The sequence below is a fragment of the Panthera pardus genome, unplaced genomic scaffold, assembly GCF_024362965.1.
Source record: "Panthera pardus isolate Hobbes unplaced genomic scaffold, ASM2436296v1 HiC_scaffold_13, whole genome shotgun sequence".
In the NCBI taxonomy this organism is placed as follows: domain Eukaryota; kingdom Metazoa; phylum Chordata; class Mammalia; order Carnivora; family Felidae; genus Panthera; species Panthera pardus.
This window is the reverse complement of record NW_026526688.1, coordinates 147,969,303-147,976,970: the sequence shown is the minus strand read 5'-3', so window position 1 is coordinate 147,976,970 and position 7,668 is coordinate 147,969,303. Positions and strand designations below refer to the sequence as shown.

Sequence of the window (7,668 nt, the reverse complement as noted above, 5' to 3'; positions counted from 1 at the left end):
CAGGACAGTCCGTGAAAGAGTGAAAGAATGAAAGAGAGGCTGAAGATCCTACACTGCTGGCTTTGAAGTTAAAGGAAAAAGCCATGAGCCAGAGAATGAAGGCAGCATCTAGAAGCTGGAAAAGGCAAGGAAACATATTCTCCCCTAGAGCCTCCAGAAAGAACACAGTCATGCTGACAGTTTGATTTTAACCCAATGAGACCATGTCAGACTTCTAATCCACCGAACTGTAAGGATATAAATTTGTATTGCTATAAGCCACTAAATTTGTGGTAATTTATTTTAGCACCAATCAGAAGTTAAATATAGCTATCATTCTGGCTCAAAATTTCCTAGTATAATTGGGGCAACCATGTTTTTTTATTTAAAAAAATTTCTCTTTAGGAGGACCTGGCTGGCTTAGTTGGTGGAGCATGCAACTCTTGATCTCAGGGTTGTGACACTGACGATTTGGATGAGAGAAAACGTGACTATTCAAGGAAATGAATGTTCAGTATGGCAACAGAAATCCAGAGACAATGTGTTTTATATGTTTCAACATACCTTCATTCAAGTACCTATTACAGTGTTGTGTGCTGTGCACAATTAAAACATTTACATGGGTGTAAACTTGGCATTACTGTATGATATGGTTGTAGAGTAGTGATTTTGTATAGATAATTATACTTGATTATTAAATATCTTCATTTAGTTCAGTTCCTTAGCAACATGAAACAAGTTTTCAAGTAGAATATTATCAGTTATTTACATTTATACAAAAGGAAACACTTATGTGAACACTAATGTGTTCACTGCTATTTTAAATATTGTATAGTAGAACATTAATTGTAGTAGCTGGTAATTTACAGTGTGAAGTAATATTCTGATATGGCGATCAGTGTAGACAAAAAGAAATTGAAGGAAAATAATTTATAGCAAATAAACAATTTTACCAAAATCACAGAAGAAAAAAAAATAAATTTTCCCAAAATTAATCAATGAGGAAACAACAGACCAATCTCTGAATGAGAGCCTCTAATTATGCCTTATGATTATTTGCTTATACTCTGAACACATCTACTACATTCATGGTTTCCCAGGCCCCAGAACAAAACTGGAGAGATGAAATATGGCCGATGCCTCCTAATTCTCTTATATTTCTCTTTCACTATATTGGTTGAATTTGGTACCGTATCTCTGAACGGTCTTAGTTTGTACATGTGAGGGTCCAAGCTATTTCAACACACACTGAAGCAGAAATGAATGTCTCTGGGCTCTACAAGTTTTTCATTAGTGATAAAATATGAACTAGGAAAAGGTTCAATAAAATGACAAAACCAACTTCAGTGTGAGACAGACTTGGGTTTAAGTACCAGTTATATAACCTTGGGTAAATTACTTCACATTTCTGAGCCTCATCTGTGAAAAGAGGATAATAATGGCACCCTTCTCACTGATATCTTATAGTAAGATAATGTATTTTAAATACCTAACACAGTGCCTGATACGTAATTAGTATCTCCCAAAATATTCAATGTTATTGACAATAGCTACTGGAGACAGCCCAGAGATGTAGTCAAACTTTTGGACATGATAAAAATGTGAGTCAAGCACAAATGGAGCCTTTATTCAGATGTATTTTGTTGTTGTCTTTGTTGATAATTTTTCATGGCTTAGTTTTACAGGGTACATTTAGAATTCTTAAACTTTAATAAGTTTAAATTACATATTTAACTGTATCTAGCTCATTTATTAATCTGAACCTTTTAAATTTGACAAGGTAGTATACTCCTTCTGGTCTAGTTTATGTGTGCTAGCTACTTAAGTAAAAACAATCCAAACCTTATTTTTTCTGTTTTCAATTATATACCAAGTATAGTCTCATGTTCCAACTGAATGCTGAAGACCCCCAAATGCCTTTTCTAGCTTAGATATTTCTCCCAAGCTTCAGACTTATATATTCTGTCAAAAGGCACCTGAACTTCTTCACAGACACCTCAAATGCACTATGTCCAAAATTTATTTACCCTTGTTTCCTGCACCCTGATAACCTCTTTCTTCCTGAGTTTTCTGTCTTAGTGGGGGGGGGGGGGGGGAGGGTACTATCATCCACTCAGTTGTCCAGAAAACCTGGGAGTCACTGTAACTCCTTGACCTTCGCACTGAAACAGACACTAAGTCCTATAATACCATCTCCCAAAGAGCTCTTAATCTGCCCACTGTTTGTATCCTTATTCCCAAGGCCCTAGTTTAGACACTAAAATTCATCACCTAAATGACTGTAACAACCTCACACATAATTTTACCTCTTCCCATAAATTCTCTAATTTTGTCCTGTTTAAAACCCTCCAATGGTTCCCCTTTGCTCTTAGCAGAGTCCAAGTTATCACCTAACATCAAAAACGGAGATAGATCAATGTCCCATTTGCAGATGCTTATTAAATTCTTAGATTGTTCTGAATAACTTCTAATATCTTACTGAAATTTAACAGAGCTCAGTTTAACTCTCATTTGACTAGCTATTTATCAGTACTTACTATACACAGTATACAGTACTTACTATTACACAGTATACAACTGAGTAATTGTATTAGATATTATAAGGGTTAAAGACAAACAGTGATATATCTGGCAGAAAAGATGAATATTCTTAACACAATGGAGAAAATGTTTTAAAATCCCAACATAGGAAGAGTTAAAGGGCTATTAGATGCTAATGGAAGGAACTATGTCAGAGAATACAGCCTGGAAAAGATAAGATCTTAGCTGGGCCTTGAAGGACATCTAAGAATTGAGATGTAGGGCAGCATAAGCAAAGGCCAAGAGAAAGAAATCTCAACAAGAGAAAAAAACAATGAGTGATTTAGTTTGGCTAGACTGTAGAATTCATTGAGGAAAATAGAAGGAAAGTAGCTGGAAAAATAAGTTGGAGCCAGGTAAAGATAGATCTTGAACATACATAAGGCTAAGAACTAAGGCCTACATTCTATAGAGAATGAGGAATGGCTTAAAGAAAAATATTCTACCTGAACCATGTTTCAGAAGACCTTCACCATCAAAGCTATAATTATCATTGAATCAATAGTTAATACATAAATAATTGTATCGACAAGGTTCTTCATGATAAAAAAAAATCAAAAAGGATTAAAATAATGTTTACAAAATAATTACATAGTATTTAGTTATATTAGAGTTTGGAAGGGGAAGTGGTGTCACAATCTCATTAAATTCTTCATTTGGTAATTAAGGCCAACAAACCAAGTCATCTTTAAAAGCTTCAAAGTGTTCATATATTTATCCCATATTTCAGTACAAGTTCTATATTTTGCTTCACTTTTAGGACTTTTGTGTCTTTAAATAGATATAGACTTTAGTTGCAAAAATAATATATAACCTACTGGTTTCAGAGTAAGTGGTTTCTGAGAGAAATGAAAGCAGATGGCCACTATACCTCCTGTCTTCCATTTTCTTTTTTACACTTAAAAATAATCCTTCTTTCTTTTCCGTACCCAAAAATAGTTCAAGGAGTTTCTGTGATTATATCGAACTATCTGAATGAACTATCAGTGATGCATTTTCCCATTATTGCTATCATATAAAATTATTTTTACCATTACTACCTCTCTAAGCATTAAAAATTTAAAAAACACACTACTTGTTTTTACTTCAGTCAACACAACCTAGTCTATGACACTGGCATTGCAAGTAAATGTGCATTTAACTATTAGCTTAAGTACACAAAGCCATACATTAAATATTACATGTTACTTTTACATTTAAAAGGAGAATAGTGATGACTAGAGAAGCACAAAAGATACTGCAATTCATTGTTAAAGGCTGCCACTTTGATAGGCTGACAGTGAATATAGCAACATATTTACTCAAGTTCTGACCTAGATTCTGGAGATTTAAAAAATGACTACATGGACCCAGACTTAATGGGGCTCATAGACTTAGCAGAGGAAGAGCAGTAAGTATAAAGAGAAAGATGTACGAAACATTATGGGAATGCAAAAGAGGAAGCTCTTCACCCTGTCTGAGGAGGCCAGAAAAGGCTTTTAAGGTGACATTTAAAATTAGTCTTAAAGGATAAATAAGAGTTCTCTAAAAAGTATAGAAGAAACAATATGTACAAAGGAAAAGAGGCAAGAAAGAGCACAGCCTGTGTGTGCGTGTGCATGTGTGTGTATACATACACACATATATAAACAAGGCTATATTATGTATGGTGGCACTGAGCATGGGGTATGATGTAAAGTTTAAGATGTACACAAGAGTCAAATCATAAGGAATATAAACTTGATCCCATAGATATTGGAGGCTTTTAAAGGACTCTCAGTTAGGGACCTATCTGGTCATTTTCTGTCTGCTTATTTGTTTTTTAATTGAACCTTAGATGCAAATAATTGATTATTCTCCTTAGTTTCTGGCACATTATCATTTTTTGTCAGAGAAGGCTCCTCTCCCATTCTTTCTAATCTCCAAGCATCATCCCATTCTTTGCCCCTTCATAAGCAATTGTTCTTTTTACATTATTTTGTTTATATGTATTTACAAAACGTGTATTTTTTGTGCATGCATTTCTATATGTGAACAATATAGTAGTATGTATCTCATTTTTTGCTTTTATCCCCAAGCACAATGTTTTTAATATCAATTCATGTTGCTCTGTGGATATATAATCCACTGTCTCCAGTCACTGTTTCTAATTACTATGTAGTTAAGATGGCCACATAATTTATAACCTAAATCATGAGAGTAAAAGAGTGCTATTAATAATTGTACCAGAATAACAGATTAAATAGAACTGTACCAGGTCCACCAAGATATATGGTCATCCCATGCTTCTAAATTCCATGATGTTCATCCATGACCTTTTATTGATCTGCTCTTCCAGGGACAGGCATCCAGGTTGTCTCTAACTCCCTGCTATCAAAAATAGTTCTTCAAAGAGTCTCATACAGTTTCCCTTATGGACTTATGTGAGATTTCTTTGTTAGCCAAAAAGATGTCTGCAATGATTTGTACATTTCTAACATAAGTAATTATGAAGACACTGAAATTGCAAAGCGATGTTTGGAGACTAGAGTAGTAGAGCACATAAGTTAGAATGAAAGGTTTCAGTAGGGGAATAATAAAACGTATGGCTGGAAGGGCTACTTTTTGGCAAACTGAGGGAAGGTCATGTATGGTATGAACTTTATCTTGATAGCAACTGAGAGTCACTGAAAAAGGTTTTAAACAAGGTTGTGGGATGATGGAAATGATATTCTAGGAGGATATATCGTATGATACTGAATCAAATGTACAGCAGAGACTGGAAATGAGAAAATCTATTGAGAGAATATATGAAAGCAAGTACTAGCTAAGCAGTTAGCTATAGTACAGTGTGGGTTTTAAGCCAGATTGTCTGGGTTCAAATCTAGTTCTACCACTTACTAGCCTTATGACCTCATTTAAGCTCTGTGTGTCTCAGTTTCTTAAATTAGAGATATTGTAGTACCTTCCTCATAGAGCTGAATTTCGAGAGCTTGTAACACTTCTTGGCACATAATAACTGCTCTCAATGTTAGTTATTGTTGTTGTTCCTATTGCTGTATAGTCCATAACTGAGATCAATTTAAGCAAATCTGGTGATAGAACACCTTCAACACCCAGAACTCATGCCCTGAATAAAGTATCCTAATAACACTTAGTGTGTCATTTATAAACCCCTACCTTCCACACTAAGAAAATCCCCAAAGGTCTTAGAGCTTAGAATAAGGCAAAAAGGATATTCTCGAGAAAACAAAACAAAACAAAACAAAAACCTGGTGGCCTTCATTATGTGTAGCTTGCTAACTCCTAAGCCAAGCATCACAATAATGTAATATTAAAGTTGATGATAAACTATAGTTGCCACAAATATAATGGTTAAATGTCAAATGTTATTTAATATTTATTCCTTTTCTCTGGGAACTATATGTTTTTCTCTTTAATTGGCACAGGCTTATAACAGAGCTGCTAAGCTGTCTTTTCAGAAATACAAGTTTTTTAAGAAGAAAAATTTCCTCACCTAAATAGTAAATAATTCTAAGATTATGCTATGGAAGATCAGGCTATAGGAGCTGCTGGAATTGAATAATTAGCTTCTGAATGGTTCCTTATCAAAAAGATCTGAGAATGTTGGACTATAGCATTCTCTCAATATGCACTGGATATTGCAACTCTATTCTGAATAGTTAGGAAATGCAATCATTAGTATAAACTAAATAATATTAGAGCAATGTGATCATTGCCATTAAAAGAAACAAAAATATTTTTCTAATTTCTCTATAAAAATGTATGCATTCTGGTCCTGAAATATGGCCATAAATTCTCAAATAATGTGCAACAAAATTAAGCAGAAAAACTTGGATTTATGGGCCTAAATAAAACTTAATTTTTAATACATTTAAAGCAAGGATATAATTATAGTCCCACTCAGATGCAACATTTTTTTAAGCAATGTTCCAGAATAACAATCCAGAGGCAATCTCTCACCCCTCTGATCTCTCACAGCACTGGGTTTACATCACACACTGCTCTGTAATTTAGTAATCTGTGTATGCTTGTCTTCTTTTGTATCCAATTATAAACTCTTTAATGGAAGAGACTATGGCTAATTTACCTTTGTATCTACTACACATGTAGTATTCTGCTACAGTTAGTAAGCAGTTAATATTTGCTTAATGATAAAACCTATTAAAAATCACATTCAGAGATGAATTCTTTCTTACCATCAGAACATAGGACTTTTACCCATACCTTTTTAATTCATTAAATTGTATTTTCTAAAATGTTGTAAAGGTTTTAAAATGCTTAACATAACTTTTAACACTTTAAAAATATTGTTTAGTTCAAAATACCACTTTTCTAAAAATTTGTATTTTTCTTAAAGACACTATATGTTCTCCAAAGAAATTGTGTGTCACTCTTAATTTTAGCATCATATAGAAAGTTCAACTCAACTCCCTACATTTGAAGGTGTCGTTAATACTAAAAATCTTAATCTATCATATGCAATGTATGAAAACTTAAACCTTAAATTCGTCTAAGATTATACGACAGTCCTTTCATACTTCTAGCCCTAAAAACACTTCTAAAGTTTGATTAATTCTTCCCTTATTATCACCCTCCTCCTCAAATATTTTAACCTATGCTCTTGGTTTCTTTCATCCACCCAGCAAAACCTCCCCTCAGGAAAAGGTCTGAAACTCATTCACACTGAAGATGCAAAGGACTGATAACAGCTCAATGTGAAAGCCTGGTGTGGGAGCCCTGCCCCTGGTTTCTGTGCCAGGTATGCTAATGTAACTCCCTAAGTCTGTTTCCACATGTATAAAATTAAAGTAGTTGAATTAATGTTTCTTAAAATCCATTCCAGCCAGGTTATTGCCTTTAGGAACGTTTGCAGCTTTATGCATCATTCATTCACTGTTTTATGTAGCATCTGAGATAAGGAATACTGTAATTTCAATACTTATTCATTAAACTTACTCTGTGCCAGACACTGTATTGGGTCCTTTCAGTATAAGCGCTTGCAGAGATCTACTAGGTATAAAGAAGGGAGGAAAAGAGTAGGTAAGTAAAGACACCACACAGGAAAGGCTTAAGATCTCTTCAATACAGTAAAACTTTCCCAAATTTGGGTAGGAGGACTACACCCTT

At 34.1% G+C, this 7,668-nt stretch overlaps 1 long non-coding RNA gene across 1 annotated transcript; it reads left to right on the top strand.

Annotated features, from left to right (window-relative positions):
• On the top strand, positions 1-7,506 carry LOC128776594 (uncharacterized). The gene is made up of 2 exons (XR_008421756.1): positions 1-229; positions 7,185-7,506. It is a non-coding gene; the product is annotated as an uncharacterized LOC128776594 (long non-coding RNA).
• The last annotated feature ends 162 nt before the right edge of the window (positions 7,507-7,668 follow it).